This window comes from Pseudopipra pipra, chromosome W (genome assembly GCF_036250125.1).
Source record: "Pseudopipra pipra isolate bDixPip1 chromosome W, bDixPip1.hap1, whole genome shotgun sequence".
NCBI classification, from domain to species: domain Eukaryota; kingdom Metazoa; phylum Chordata; class Aves; order Passeriformes; family Pipridae; genus Pseudopipra; species Pseudopipra pipra.
The window spans coordinates 45,994,854-46,011,677 of NC_087580.1; the positions used below are offsets into that span (position 1 = coordinate 45,994,854).

Genomic DNA, 16,824 nt, shown 5'->3' on the forward strand with positions numbered 1-16,824 from the left:
TCGAATTAAAGCAATAGGTAAAGCTTGGTACCAATACAAATTTGTTTCTTGACAGATTTTAGCTATTTGCTATTTAATGAAATCCTAAATCTTCGTTCGCAAAGCCTAGCCATGAGTGAGTGTCGCTGGGTATCCATCAAAGGGTCTGGGCTTGAAAGGGGGAAGAAGGACAGACGACACACACGAGGATGGTGAGACAAAGAGATGTCTGTCCACTCAGCGCAGCAGGCAGCCTTTTATTAGGTTGTCCCACTTCTACTTTCCCACACACACAACACAAACATATTTCCACAAAAACACTGAGGAATGCGCACCTGCACTTCAGCCACACAGCTCAAGGCTGTGTCCATGGGAACTATCTAGTTAGCTTCACTGCTCCCATGGAAAATGGCCCAACACCTTGTAACATTCCAAACTCCTTAAACTTCAGTTGTGGGGCTGTGACTTCACCCCACAATTCCCCCTGTCTGTAATTGTGCTACAAAGACTGCCCGCATTGTATCCTGCAGGGCCCATTGCAGGAGCGATGCTAAACACAGCAGCATCAGTAACACAACTACAACCATCAACACTACCAAGCATCCCGTTTTGAAAAGTGAAGCTAACCAGCTAGGTATTCCCCATCTGCCAAATCAGTTCTCCAAGCCAAAAAACCCAGTGCTTTCTTTGATCTTCTGAGTTGCCACCTGCAACTCAGCAATGTTTCTATAAATAGACTTAGAATGATCTGACAGATTCATACAACACATCCCATTAAAGTCTTGACACCCGTATCTGTGGACTAGAAGTAAGAAATCCACGGCTGCTCTATTTTGTAATGTTGCATGTTGGACAGAATTCACGTCAGTGGCCAGTTGGTACAATACTTGTGAAGTTTTATTGACTTGCTTCGCTACCCAGCAAGCCATATGATTTAAAGAGCTTAAGGCCTTAGCTGCAGCTGCCCAAGGGAGAACTACGGAAGCAGGCTCGAAGGTTTCTCACCATCTGTGGTTTGGGTGTCTGGCAGATGGTTTCCTTTCTCGTTGTCCCCAGAGATCATTGTCCTCCCAATACTTCCTAATCCAGGTACACCAGTTGTTTCTGCACCAGCTGTGCTTTCTGTTGAGAGACTCGATACCCATTTAAACCCAAAAAGTTTAAGAGGTTGGGCACATTCTTCTTGTTTTTCAGTAACAATCAATAGATCATCTACATATTATAAAAGTACACCCTTTCCTACTGGTGACTGCCATTGTTCCAATTCGTTAACTAATTAATTCTCAAAAGTTATGGGAATGTTTTTGAACCCTTAAGGTAACACTGTCCAAATGACCTGAGTTTTCCTTCCTGTGGTGGGATTTTCCCACTTGAAGGCAAATATCCTTTGACTTTCCTGTGTTAAGGGAAGGCAGAAAAAGGCATCTTTTAAGTCTAATACTATGAACCACATTAGATTTTCTTTTAATTTTGTTAAGAGGGTATATAGGTTTGCAACTGCTGCATGTATGTTTTGGCTATTTTATTTACTGCTCTTAAATCCTGAGCCAACCTATATGTTCCATTTGGCTTCTTGACTGGAAAAATTGGGGTGTTGAAATCTGATTCACACACTACAAAAAGCCCTAATTTCAAGAAGTTACCTATTATTGGTTCAATTCCTTTTTTATCTTCTAGCCTCAGTGCATATTGCTTCCAAATTACTGGCTTTGCTCCTGACTGTAATTCTATTTCAATGGGAGCTGCCCATTTCAACTTTCCTGGCGTTTCAATAGCCCAAACTCCTGGGTATACCTGATCTAAAATTTGATTGACATTTGAATTACCCTAGCTTGGCTCCACATAGCTCATTGCTAAAGTCAGAGCTGCTATTAATTGTTCCTCCTTTACCTTAAATTCAATTTTACCTTGTTTGAATTCTATTACAGCTCCCAGATTTTCCAGTAGATCTCTGCCCAATACAGGTTTGGGTAAATTTGGTAAATACAAAAACTGATGCACTCCCATTTGTTTTCCAATTTTGAACTTCAGGGGTTTCAAAAGAAAGTTTTTCTGATTGGCCAGTGGCATCCACGACTTAAACATATTTATCACTTTTAGGTATTAATTCAAAACAGAAAATGTAGCCCCAGTATCAATTAGAAAATCTAATTCTTCTTTTTCTTCCCCTAGCCTAATTTTTACTAGCAGGTCCCCTAGGTGCAGGCCTGCCAGCCCCCCCCCCCCTTTCACTCAGTATTCTGTAAGCAACAACAGCCCCTCCTGTGCCTGTATTTCCACCTGTGAAATTAGGGCATTCTTGCTTCCAGTGCCCCTCTTTTCTACTATATGCACACTGGTTCTGATCCAACCCTGTCTGTTGGGGAGGCAAACCTTTCATCTATTACACAAGACTCGTACATATAACCAACAGTTGCAAAATGGACAAATCTTAATTCCAGGTCTTATCCAAAGTGATGTGCTTATAGTTAACTCTTCAGCACTACCTCTCATACAGCAATTCTTAGCATGATAATACCTTTAACTATGTGCTCCTGGATGTTTCAAGGTAAACAAGGTATATTGGGTACACAATAACTTTTCCAAAAGCAAACAAGACAACACAAAATGACAATAAACACACACAAAACTAAGAATACAATAACAGCACCCCAATCCGCAGTTCATAGGGTGGTTATGAACTTAAGGGAACCAATACCATAAACAAAAGAACAACCAAAAGGAAGCTTAGATACCTTGTTTCCCTCAAAATAAACAATATTTGACCAAATACAAACAAAACTAGACCAGACCAGAGGGGATATTCCCCAGGAAGAGCATCCTCTCCCGTATCCCCACGAGAGATGGCATCCCACCTTCGGCTTATGGGAATCCAGAAACAGAATAACCAGACAAACTTGCTCAACTTGAAAGTGCAAAAGCAAGCTATTTTATACACTTTAGATACATGGTTACATCATTTATTATACATATTAATAAGTAGGCTAGTCTCTGGGCGGAGTGTGGGAGGCGTGTCTAAAGGCACAAAGGATGTGCCCAGGTACAGAGCCCAAGGAGTATGCATCAGAGTTAGTAAACTGGTTGGTTAAGAAAGTCACATGGTATTAAGGGATATAAGGAGCGGGAATTTTGAAATAAAGCCTCTTTGACTACACCACCATGAGGAGCATCATCATTCCTTGTTACACAAGGGCTGTGCCGCAACATATGGCGACCCAGATGGGACTTTTTAGCTTATATTAAGCAGATATTTACCCTGAATCAGGTATATAAGTGGTAGTTTCCGGCTATCAAGTCTATTAGTTTGACTTGGGAATCTTTAACCACAAAAAACTTGACGTCAATAACCCCGTGGTCTTAGTGGCATCTAAGAGACGGACAGTTAGTTTAGCGAGCTCAAAAATATTAGGATAGTGCACGGAAGAAGAGAAGAAAGAGTTAAAGAAGAAGCCGAGAGGTCAGAGCAGGCAACTGGAGAGAGCGGAGAGGGTCCAACACAACATCAAAAGTGGTGAGTTTAGCTAAAAGGTATTCCGCACGCCTAAGACTGCTCCCTGGGCGAGACGTGCCTGCAGGTCGGAGACCCGAGCCGCGGAGCACCTTAAGATCGTCAGGGAAAAGCCTGTTGGTCCCCTGAGTGTCGGTCATCTGGTAAAAGCGGCATCCCGCTGTCGACTGCGCTGGATCACGTGCGAGAAGCGGTTTCGCCGCTGCCCGTACCATCCCAGTCCCACCGCACGACCCCCGCATTGCCTTTCTGCCTAGTGGAAAGCGCAGAGCTCCGTGCCGCTGCACCGCCGGCCCAGCACCTAGTGCCTGTTGCCTAGCAACTACTAAAATCGTAGTTTGGAAGTACCGGGGAAACAGCCGAGCACGTGTGCTGACCGCCCCCCTGTGCCGCGGCAGGGGCCCGCGCCGGGAGTGCCGCTTAACGGAACCCAGCGCCGCCTTAACATCGCCCACGTTTGCCCGCTGCCCCTGCCGAACCCGCGCTGCGCTCAAAAGCCACGTGGAAAAGGCAGAACTGCGCCGCGACCCTATCGGAGCCCCTGCTGAGTCCTGCGCACCGGAGGAGGCTGGCCGTCACTTCCTGCTGACCCCTGCCTGTCTGTGGACACCTGCAACCGCCCCCCCGCGGCCCGCCATCGCCGAGACAACCTGCCGAGCCCGCACCGCCCAGTGAACTGCGGGAGCTCTGGAGCTCTGGAGTAGGGCAGTGCCCCCCCACCGCGCCGCAGCTGAAACAGCCCGGACCCCCGCAGCCACGTCGAAAGAAAAAAAACCGCAGAAAAAACTGCCAGTTAACCCAAACTGCTACAAAAGGACTCAGAACGTGTGCTCCCAGCCGCTGGAACATAAGGTAACATAAGACACCCTGTTTCCATAGAAACCTCATGATACATTGAAGCGAAACTCAGACTCAAGCGTTTTGCTACCTTTTGCAACATAAAGCAGTTTACTCTGTCATAAACTCTGCCTGCACAAGGCACGCAGAGAAAAAACGAAAAGCCCACACCCCACCCCACCACACACACTGCTGATAGCAGCACAGCACAACATGGTAATACAATCTCAGGGAACATACCGGGAGACACGAGAGCCAAGTAAAGTGAGCCGCTGGGAAGGGACAGACATTAACCTTCCAAGCTTCCGACCCCCGGGACCACAGCAAGCAACTCTGTTACAGCGATGGGGTGTATTCGTCCCATTTTGCTGCAAATGAACAGCGACCACGTGGGCAGGTATGGCCGCAACCATTTCCCCCCCCTCAGACTAAACTCCAACCTTTCTTTTCCGGCCCCACCCCACCCACAGACACGAGGAGGGAGCCAACCCCACCCCCTACTCACCGCCTGCACCACCCACCATTCCCCCACAGGGAACTGGTTTTGCCTGTGCTACAAGGGGGGAGGGATGGGAGGAATGGGGGGACGGGGAGAAGGAGGGGGAGAAAGAGGGGGAGAAAGAGCCAAACATGGTTCCAACGGGAGGGATCAAAAAGGCACAGGGGGAGAAGTTAGCTAACATGTGGGAACAATGTCTAGAAAAGGCAATTCAAATGGAAAACATTCTCACTGCAGATCCAAATGATTACCTATCCAACATTAAAGAGTTACAAGGTTATACTGAGTTAAATTTAAGATGCTTGGACCAGCTGCAGTATGCTTTAAACAAGCAAATTGAATACAACAAAGCCAGAGAGATGTTGTACAAGCATTTGGCTTTTGAAAGACAAAATGCAAGCTGTGAAAGAGCTTTGCAGAGCCCTCCTGCAGGGGAGAACTGTGACTTTACTGAGCTGGTGCAACCCTACCAAAAGGTCAGCTCTGAGAAGCAGCTGCCTGCCTCCCTAGCTGCAGCTTTAGATGCCCAGATAAGAATACAGAAGGAAGTCAGACACACAGCTAGCTGTTTTAGTTATGGAGAAATGGAACACTCTCAGGAAGATTGTCCATGGAAACCCCTAATAGTAACATTCCATAGACACCCTAGCAGCAGAGAAATGACTCAGTTGTACCAAGAGTGCCATAAGCAAGGCAAAAGATGTGCTACAAGCATTATACTGTTTGTAGCAGCCCTGTTTACTGTAATCCTTTGTGGTACTACTTTTCATGTGCAAAGGAGAAAACTACTTAAGGCAAGCCACAATATACCAATAACCAGCCCCCAAAATAACCATGTACCCTATACCCCAAAGAAAGGTGACAGGTGGAAAACATTACAGATGTTAACAGCAGAACACGCAGTCAAAAAACATGCAGAAGCCTTGCAGATCGGACTTCCTCTACCTATAAGGCTTCTAGCAAATTGGTCACGAGTGGTAACTGATTCAAAAAACCATTCCTTTACCATTCTCCATCACCCTGAGGATGCCCAGAAACCCCTTTTTCCCATCATGGTTTTAAACAGTGCACGATCTATCCAAAATCACTGCTGGGCTGCCCTTCCTCAGGGAATGCAAAATACCTCGATAAAGTATCAAACAGCCATAATACACCATTATGCAGAGGACACATTAATAACCACGGCCACAAGAAATGAACTGCTAATTGTTTCTGCTGTTTTAACCAAAACTGCCCAAGGTGCAGATCTTCAGGTTGTTTCAGGAAGAATCCAACAGCCACAACTCTGGACTTGCCATGGACAAGACAACACAGCAAAAAAGTTCTACACAGGTGACACAGCTCGAGGTAAAAAACATTTATATTTACACGAGTTGCAGAAACCTCAGAGAACTGCCCATTGCTTCAAACCTGTTTTAACCATAAACATAAGGGACCTATACCCTTTCTTTGTGTCGCTAGGGGAGAACTCCAACTTAAAGTCTGACGAATTGCTAGCTGCAGAGGCAAACCAAATGTTAGAAAATTATACCTAGGTAATAAAGGGCAGACAAAACAGGAGAGATCCTGAAAGGCAAATCTGCCTAGTTTTTGTTTCCAGCAGGTATGAAGAATTGCAGCTTTGTCTCAGTGGGATCAAACTGAGAGAAGCACGCTGTTGGTTCTAAAACAGCTCCTTCTGTCATACCCCACCACCTAAATCTGTGTAAGTTGCTATTGAGTTTGTAAGCTTGTCATTTAGGGCAGAGCACGACTGAGGATCTGGACGGAAGAAATCCTGCCTTTACCAACATTCCAGCCTTGAAAGGACAATTTGGATAGGATGACAGCTGAGGACGCTGGATTTCAAGAGGCCCTGGCAAGTTTTTGTGGTAATATTTTTATTCATCTCCTTAAGCACAGATTGTGGCAGAAATCAACAGTTTACCTTTAAAAACCACACCAGATGCAAAACTGAACCAATGAAAGGCCTCAGGCCTTCACACATGCATCTAGGAAAACACAATATGCTGCAATAGACTTAACTAAATCCTGCCACGGAACAGTAGGAAAACTATAAGCCATGAACTAAGCTTTTGTATAGTTCTGGAACTGATTGTCATTCATATTACCTTGGGAAAATTTTAAAACAATCCTTTGATGTTATGATTGTGCTTATTATGCTATGAGGTTGATAACCTGTTTTGAAGGTTAATTTCCTTGAGATATTGTTAACCCTTACCTGTTGTTTGAAATGCGTTCTGGTTGGTTCCTGTGAGTTACAAAAGGTATGAATTCTATGCAAATGCACACAAAATCACATCCTGACATGCCACAGACAATAACTGACAGAAACTGAAAAGCTGCTAAAGCAGCAATGTTTAACACTATACCCAGAGTTTTAAGGCAAGCAATTGCCTCATTCATTTTCCATCAGAATACAGGTTCTCTAAGAGACCATTCAAAATAACAATTAATAAAAACTACATCATCAAGGTATGCCACACTGTCAGGAAACCACCCTAGAGAGTTAATAGCAGATGAGGCCTGGCGATCACATATATACATCTTGAATTGGACATGTTGAAAATGTACATGCAAATAGATATACATCCACAAAACATAACTGCTACTACATCCACTAGACAAAACGCAAAAGTGTAAAACACATGAGTTAGTTGCTTAGCAACCCTTTGGTACTCTAAAATGGATTAACATTAAAATTAAGCAGTTACTTCCTATGAAATAGGAAAATTCTCACGTCAAGCATTTCACACTAATCCATAAAACAGTAAAGGCACATATTGAAACATGTGCTAAGTTTAAACAAAAGGGGGAAGAACTGGTGTAACCTGCAAGAACATCTGTAAAAAGCTATGTATGTTATTGTAGTGGTTTGGACTTTGTTTTCCTCCAGAGGCTAAGAAAAGTGGTAGACCCCAAGGGGTGGAAACCCCTGGAAGTTTTGAAATTCTGCCCAATGGGTGCTCCTGCAAAAATGTAAACATATCACAGCTCACCGGAAAAGATGAGTTGTAGTTTTGGGTTGTGGAGGAGAGGTGGCCATGTTGTAGAGCCACGAGGAAGGGGCTCTGAGCCCCACAGAGGGGCTTTGGTCCCCAGCCCCCAGCGGGGGTCTGCGGGGACCTGGAACAGCATAAAGCTGGGCTAGGTGCCTGTAGTTATGCCGGGAGATGTTTTCTCCATGGGCACAGAGCAGCAGCCAGCACTGACCAGAGAAACGGTGGCAGAGAGCCAGAGATAAGGACCTGAACCGGAGGAGCAGCAGAAGCAACATGCAGCACTGCAGAGAAGACTCCTGGAAAGAGAGAGAGAGACAGAGCCAGCAGCAGAGAGACAGAGTTTGGGGTAAGACTGTACCAGCCCCCCAAAACTCCTTTGAGATCCCTCTGAGAAAAGAGGGAGATGGACTCCTATTAAGAAGAAGAGTTTTAGACATGCAGCACCGGAGAGAGAGAGGAGCTAAGAAGCTCAGAGAGTCCCGGAGCTGGACCGGGACGGCCAGATGGAATGTGGGGGGAGTTGACCTTGGCTTCCCCCCCCCTCGCACTGCTGCCACGGTGGCAGCCTGAGAGACAGGGCACAGAGGCCCTGCAAGAGATACCAGACCGTCACGAAGACCCCCCTGTGTCTTCGTGATATGACGTGGTGAAACGACCTTGTCTGGGGTTACGAAGCCCACGGAAGACCCCTTTGCCTGTGTCAAGGGGGCCGAGGGAGTTTTGGATACCTCCCTCGTGAGTGCTGGCAGAAAGCCAACTATCAGCTGCTGCATGTGGAGAAGACAGACAGAACCTGCTGCCTTAGAAGATGCTGCTGCTTAAGGACTGGAAGGGATCTGTCCTTCTTTCCCTCCTGGACTTTTATTTGGAGGGGAGAAGAGATCTGATCCATTGTAAATACTATATGTCATGGTAGAGATAGTTGTGATCGTGTGTATAATGTGATATGGTATTTATTTGTACAGTCATTGTAATATATTCCCTTTCCCCCACTTTGAGTCTGGTGTGTTTTGTCTGGAAAAACCCATCTCACATTAGGTCGAGATGTGGGAGGGGGGGATGGAGCTAGGGAATTGGATTTTGGGACTATCTCAAACCATTTTTGAGTTGTGACAGTGCTGAAAGAAGCAGGTCGGAAAAGCAGCACAAACCTCAGGCATTTGTTTCTCCCAAGTTGCTAATCATAGTAAGAATTCATTTCAGGACGATGGATGAGATTCCTAGGTTTGTGACATGGAGAGAAAGCTATGCCTAAAAGTTATAAGAAAGAACTCAAGCAGGTTTCTTCCAGGTGTGTAAAACCCTATTCAAATATGTGACCACAGCAGCAGGAACCAGAGCAACGCAGAAGTTTGAAAAGAGTTATGTTTCAAGTTTACATTAGAAAATGACCAACGTGGTGAAAAGCAATCTCTGAAATGTGCGTGTGTGTGTGTGTTCGTGTGTGTGTTCAGAGTACGGTGGCCACTGACGTATGAGATGAGTGAATGAATGGAAATAGTTGTTTGACTAGTCAAATAATAAAAAACAAACACCTCACAAAATAACATTACCTCAACCACAGGTCGCTTTTAAGATTACCCTGTTCTTAAATAAAGTTGAATTTCCCAGTTATAAAAACCCTCAGATTAATAAAGTTATAAGTTTATACACAGTTAAGATAAGCCCCAAGTTAATAAAGTAATTATCCAAGTTGCACTACCCTATAGGAATATAAGAAGGTTTTAAAAAGGTTTACATTAGAGTTAAGAAACTGAGCAAAGCAATGTGCTGGGTCACTGCGAAGCTTAGTAGTTTTATAATGTTCTGACTGTTAAAATTGTTGTTTGCATTGTTGTTTGCATTTTTGTTCATACTGTTTTTGTGACTTCTTAACATAATTAGAAGAGGGGATGTGTGGGAGGCGTGTCTAAAGGCACAAAGGATGTGCCCAGGTACAGAGCCCAAGGAGCATGCCCCAGAGTTAGTAAACTGGTTGGTTAAGAAAGTCACATGGTATTAAGGGATATAAGGAGTGGGAATTTTGAAATAAAACCTCTTTGACTACACCACCACGAGGAGCATCATCATTCCTTGTTACACAAGGGCTGCGCCGCAACAGCGGAGTCTTTCCAGACATGCGCAGTCTTCTACTGTGGGGGTCTTCTCCTCAAGCCTTCATCCCTTTGGTGGTCACCATGGACGTCTTCCTCAATTTGACCTCTTCAATTAGGTGACCTGAATTCTTCAAGCTTGCAAAATCCTGGCTCTGGGCCTTCTAGATCTTATTCAAACGTCTAATTTACCTAATTTATTACTATGTGTGTACTACTCCTGTTCTTTCTATAATAAGGCCTTTGGTCCAGTGAGCAGAACAGAACATGATATTAACCAGTGCTCCTAAAATGTTCTTCTAGCAAAACAGGTATTGGGGTTTCTTAGCAAGCCAAGATATCTCAGTTAACTTTTAGGCCTGGCTTCTGTTTCAATCTAAAGTGTATAAAATGGTTTACTTTTGCACTTTCGAGTCAAGCAAGTTTGTCCAGCACCAGCTGGCTTACTCGCAACATTGAATAAATGGAGAGGGTGACCTTGGGGGCCCTCCCTTGCTGCAAAGAAGGTCGCAGCCATCTTGAAGCAGGGCACAGAGGCCCTGCAAGGAGCTTGAATCTCCTGGAGATACCAGACCATCATGAAGACCCCCTGCGTCTCGTGATATGACCGTGGTGGAACGACCTTGTCTGGGGTGACATAGTCCACGGAGGAAGACCCCTCACTTGGTGGCGACGGGGCCGAGGGAGCTTGGATACCTCCCTCGTGAGTGCTGGCAGAAATCCAACCACAGTTGCTGCATGCATGTGAAGAAGACAGATTGCTGCCTTAGAAGATACTCCTGCTTAGAGACTGGAAGGGATCTGTCCTTCCCTCCTGGACTTTTATTTGGAGGGGATCCATTGTAAATACTATATGTCATGGTAGAGATAGTTGTGATCGTGTGTATAATGTGTTATAATATTTATTTTTACAGTCATTGTAATATATTCCCTTTCCCCACTTTGGAGTCTGGTGTGTTTTGTCTGGAAAACCCATCTCACATTAGGTTGAGATGTGGGAGGGGGCTTAGACTAGGGAATTAGATTTTGGGGCTATCTCAAACCACGACACTCACTTGCTCCCAGAAACAGAGGTATCAGTGAAGTGCAACAGGGTGACCATAAAGTTGAGGTAAGAGCCAAAAAGAGTGAATTTGCAGAGGGAAGGGCACACTGGGGCTCATTCTCAGGAGTATTTTATGATTTCCCAATTACTCCCTGTTAGGTGGTAAGAGCTGGTTCTGCCAAATGGTCCTATTCAACTAAGCAAGCTGAGAACTGTAAATTCAGGGTAGCTGACCCTTCATTCATGGGAATCGGCACACCTCTACCCTAGGGGGAGGCATTCAAAGGCCATGCACCTTGCTCACCAGCTGTTGTCTGAGCACTTTTTCAACTGTTTGGAGAATATTGATATTGATTTTGGAAAACGACAGTTAATTTGGAGAGAGAGACACACACAAAGTGCATTTGAGTTTAAACAGAAAAGGTTAGCATCATGACATTGAACTATTGACAAGGCTGTCACAAATAATCATCTTGTATCAGTGTAAATAAACAAGCTTAGTGCTGTTATTTTAGAATAAAAGGATGAAATAAATTTTGTATTTACTTTCTAATACCCACTCAAGAATTGAAAAAAGAGAATTAAACATGATAGTAAAAGTGCAAACCATAAAAGTGGAGACAGCTGGTGCATAGCAAACTGTGAATCTGAGTCCTCTTCAGTGCAGGAAACCAATTGTGTAACTCAGTAATGGTCAGCAGCAAAGAAGTTGAGGTTGTGTTATGATCCAGTTATTAAAATTATTAGAGATATGCCTCTGCCTGAATTAAGGTGCAAATGAGACCATATGTCAAAATCAATAGTACAGATTTTTATTTAACAGTAAATGTGAGGTAGAGAGAGATAGAAAGAAATAGGAAAAAGATGGGGGGGGGATTTGCCTCTTTCCTTATCTTGTTCAACACCCAGCTTGTAGCCTGAGGTGGTGGGTGTGCACGCCATCTGCACCTGGGATAACCGGACAATAGTATCACCTTTATGTTATCTCAAGTTCCTATCACAGTCCAAATTCCAGTTAGTAGGCATATTCAGGGAGAGGTGAGCTTCAGTGGTCACAGATGAGCAGCTGCTTCTTTGCACAGTTTGCTACAGTGGACAAAAGTCCTCCAATGATCTTAATGTTTAAGCCATTAACCACTTCAGTCTTTCACAGGTTGTCAGTGAATCCCCTTCTATATTTGGAAGGATGATTGTTGCAGGATGATGTGATCTTGGTCTGCTGGTGCTCATGTCCTACCTTTTCTGCATGCACTTCAGAGCTGGGTGGGGTTCCTGGGCCCTGTCACATTTGTTTGAAGTTGACCTGCTCCTGCATAATTTATCCAATCCACTGGGCAACAATGATAGACAATGTAAACTCATAATCCCATTTTAACGCTGTTCAGTGACAAGGAACATTTAAAACTCCCTGCAATAGAATCAGGTGTGATTCCAAGCTCTCTTCATTTGTCTTTCTTACAAAAAAACCATGCACTTATGCTGCAGAAATTACTTGGTATCTTTTTTGCGACCTGTCCCTCTGTGTCTTGGTCAAATTCAGACCTTACTTTGGGTGATTTCCTAGACTAACCCCATCATCCTTATCAGGTTCTTCTTAGAGTTCCTTTTCCTGGGAACTTTCCAAACCTCTGTGATACTTTTGTTGACTTTCTCACTTCTTTTTGCCATCCTAAGTGGAAGAGGATAGAAGAATTAAAAAAATATGTGAAAGCACTGGAAAAAGAAATCTGTTCCCCTTAGACCAGCTGTCCTCTCAGGAATGACAACTGGTTTGTCCTTTGTCCCATCTCAGCATGCTTTGAGCAGACTATGAATAAGACTTTAGACCTGCAAGCCCAAGATGCTTCCCTTAAGGATAGAAAATAACTGTGTGGGAGCCCACACATTCCATTTGTCAAGTAATGGGTTGCTAAATGAATGAAGTTGAAGAGGAAGAAGGGATGGTAGCTGGAGGATAAAATAGACTGCATGACGGACTGACGAGATGATGAGGATTTTGGACATGGGGTCCAAAAACAGGACGGGAGAGAGCCAGTGGAGAGATTTGTTCTGACCCCTTACAAGCAGTAGATATGGAAGACATTAACAGCATTAATGACTGTAGACTGCTGCTCTGAGGTGCTTGTTGTTGCGTGAACCCCACTACTCAAACCAAGGAGTGCGAAAGCAGAATTAAACTTTATACAAAGGGCATCAGTTTAAATACAGTGTTTAAATCATGTCACATGATCTTTCAATCAATGACATTATAGTATTTCATTGAGCATGTGTTAGAGCCCAGAAAACTACAAGTACCAAAATCCTTTGCTAGATTCTTCTTGAAACATGAGCTGTTACAACTCCCCTTTCCTTATATAATTAACAAGTTGTAAAACAGAACACTTCTTAAACATTTTTTATCATAATCAATCTTAACCACTTATAAAAACCAAGGCCTATCATGATAAGGCCTTTATTGAACTGTTGATAACTGTTGGTTTGTGCAATATTCCAAGCAACCTTAAATTACCCAGGGTTTATAGATATGTAAGACCTTTTATCTGAGGGTGATTTTTGTGTGATTGGGTAAAGGCATCATCTTTATTTGAAAGGGAAATGTGTTAGGTTGTGGATGTTGTGTTGCTTGTGATTGAGGTAGTATTTGTATGTTTGTTTACTGCATCTTTGTCATACAGTGTGTTTGAGTTCACACACATGCATATCTCCACGCAACTATTCTCATTCACACCAGGGTGGCCACTGTCTCATTCTCTCCTCACACATGCATATTTGAACCTTTTATTGTGTCTCCATTTAAATCACAGAGTTTTGGTTTTGTAGTGTTTGTTAGTTAGAGTGTTTTTTCTGGTTTTGTTTTATCTATTATTGTTTCTTTGTGATGGTTCCTGTTTTGAAGAAGTGTTAATGTAGATTTACACATATAGGGACAGACCCATATATCTCCTTCCTCCCTTTTTTATTGGTGTTATAGCATGTTTCTGACTGTGTGGTGTGTTTTTTACTATTATTAGCCTTGCGAGTCAGTGCAGCATGTTGTGGAATGGAATATCTTCTGATTTGTGAGATGTGTTTTAGCTTTTGTTGAATAATATACAGGATCATTGTGTTTATGGTTTTTGGAATTTCTAAAATTGCAAAACAATTAAGCTAGCGTCTGATAACGTCTTTTGCCTTTTTCTAGTGTGTGTTGTTGCATTACTGTATTTGGAATGTGTGTGAATGGATGTGCATTATGTAAAACTTAGATTTTGTGTGACTAACAAGGAATTATATGGTGTGTATTTTTACAAGTAAATGAGGATTAGTGAAATCTCAAAGGAAGGAGGCTTCGAGATGTGAAAGTAACTGTAGCATAGCATGAATCAGTTATAACATTCATAGGTTAACTACAAAACAACTTAAAAATCATAAGGATAGGAGTAGGTTCTAAAACTTGTACAGAACCTTGGTCCAAGGTCTGTACCTTATTGTTCCATTGTCCTGTGACAGGATTTATCCATGTCACAGCAGTCCTCTTTTGTTTGTCCAGATGCAGATGGTTTCAGTGTCCTGTTAATTTATTTCTTGTAGTTGTTCTTTATCTTTAAAAACAATCATAGCAAATGTTAATAATAGTTCAGTCAGTTTTAGATGGAAAATGGGCAGGAATAGTTGTGAATCTGCAGTTTTTCTGTAGTTATGTCTAGGACTGGTTAAAGTTGGTGGATAGTTTGAAGCAATTGCAGCAGGTCATTTTGTGTTATAGTGTCTTTTATTTCAAAGTTGAAGATTAAGGGATGATCCTTTGCTGTGTAGTCCTCTTTCTATCCGAGATTTGTTCTATGGTTGGGTCTGTTGAGTTTTTTCTGGAGTGCTTTGCAGTCCCATTTCTTGAATGATATTGGTTAGGGCAATCATAATCAGTTTTAATTTAGTTTCTTTAGGCAGTTGGGATTTAGTATTTTTGCTATTTTTGATGACATTGTGTACACTTTTCTATGATAACAAATATTTTGAGAATGTTTGAATGTAATAACTAACAGTGAGGATGTTTAAGATTCTAAACTTGTTATTTGAATAACATTGTTACAATAATTGCATGTATGTGGATGTATTTGAGAATCTAATAACTTCAACAACTTCTTACAACTTTTATCTTTAACAATTCAAATAAAGTCACTGGGAAACTGTTATAAGTAAAATCAGCACTAGGCTCAAATATCGTAACAAAAAGTTTTATTATAGATTTATATAAAAATCAAATAAGCAAAACCAGCGCTGGGTGACTGGATGAGCTTTCTTTGCTCATCCAAGGCACACTTCAATAATTTCCAATCTGCCTTTTATAGGTTTGTAGCGGCTTATCTCTTTTAAAATCCCCTCCTTTGTTCATCAGGTCTATCTGCGCAGGCTCTGTTCTTGTCGCCAAGAGGCTTTACGCATGCGTTATCTTGTTGCTAGGAGACAAGCTCGGCTCTGTTCACTTCATCCTTTTGGCGTAGTCAGCTTTTCTGCGCATGTGCTATCCTGCCGCTGGGAAATAGTTGTTCTCTTTTTCGGTTCTTTTTCTTATTACATAACATAACAAAATATCACTAATTATGGTAACATAACATTATGGTTTGGGTGATATATAAATAATTGTGATTCGTGAAACAAATGGGTGACTACATTAAAACAGAACAAATAGATTCTAAAACTCAACTACACCCCCACAAGGAAACAAAACAGACCCTCACAAGGTCAAAAGGCCTAAAACTTTCTCACTATCCTAAGAATGAAATATAGTACAACTTTAAGTCTTTAGGCGCCTACTTGTCCAAGAATACATGAATTATGACTGGCTGCAGAGATAGCTCCTTTAGCCTTAGCTGTAAATATAATAGAACTTTAAATCTTTAGGCGCCTGTTCGTCTAAGAATACTGGTTGTAGAGATAACTCTCAGCTTCAGCTGTGAGAAAACTTACACATTAAACATTTAGCCAAAAACCCACAGAATATACATGTATATGATACAATCAATGTGCATGAGGTAGTCAAGACAAACACTAAATGAAATTATTACTTGAAACTTATAGAAACTTGAGACTTTGTTTATCGCAATTTGTAATCACAGTGTTACAAATATAATTTGATAAGCAAATTATCTCTCCTTTGGTCTTTATTGGCTATCACAAAACTAATGAAAAAATAGGAAAAAACCTAAAGCTTCAGTGTTCTGGTTTTGTGCAGATAAACATTCTTAGTTAACAATGAGACCAATTTACATAGTGAAAGGCATTTGTAAGGGCTTTTAGCCAACAAAGAGAATTTTTCTCTCACAGTGGTGTGAGTGAACAGTTGATAAAGTTTCAGTTTGCTATGTTTTACTTTCATTCTCCCATATTATGTAGGAAGGGAGATTCTGAGTGAGGGATGAGAGGGGTTTGTTTGCTGTCCCCCTCACCAAAAAGCAAACCACCTGTTTGTCTAGCCAAAAAGTTAGTAGGAAAGTTTTTATAGGAGCAGGGATAGGGTAGGAGATGATAAAATCTAACTCCACCCAGTTGCTAAGCAGTAAATTATTGTTATTATGTTTGAGGGGTAACATATTATCTCTTTCTTTGCAAAGGCAATTATGCAAGAAGTGTTTTTTACCTTTTCCTTTAACCAAAAAGTAAGTTGTAAAATCTCGGTTTTTGAAAACTCCAATCTTTTCCCACTCCGAGACAGGGGTAAAAAGTATGAAAATCCATCTTTCTTTAGCTTTGAGAGACTGATAGATTAGTGAAAGGCTTTTGTTAATAGGGGGGCTGTGTTTATATGGTCCTCTAGTAGTGTATGTAAATGCATCAGCTCTGTCCTAAGGAAAGGTCACTGTTTCACTGATTTAGGACTATCT

The 16,824-nt window shown here is 42.3% G+C and overlaps 1 long non-coding RNA gene across 1 annotated transcript in view; it reads left to right on the top strand.

Annotated features, from left to right (window-relative positions):
• LOC135405129 (uncharacterized) overlaps positions 1 to 8,817 on the top strand; it is a 222,710-nt gene extending 213,893 nt beyond the window's left edge. The window contains exon 2 of the long non-coding RNA XR_010425748.1: positions 7,985 to 8,817. This is a non-coding gene — a long non-coding RNA (uncharacterized LOC135405129). The remainder of the gene's footprint in view (positions 1 to 7,984) is intronic.
• Positions 8,818 to 16,824: the final 8,007 nt, after the last annotated feature.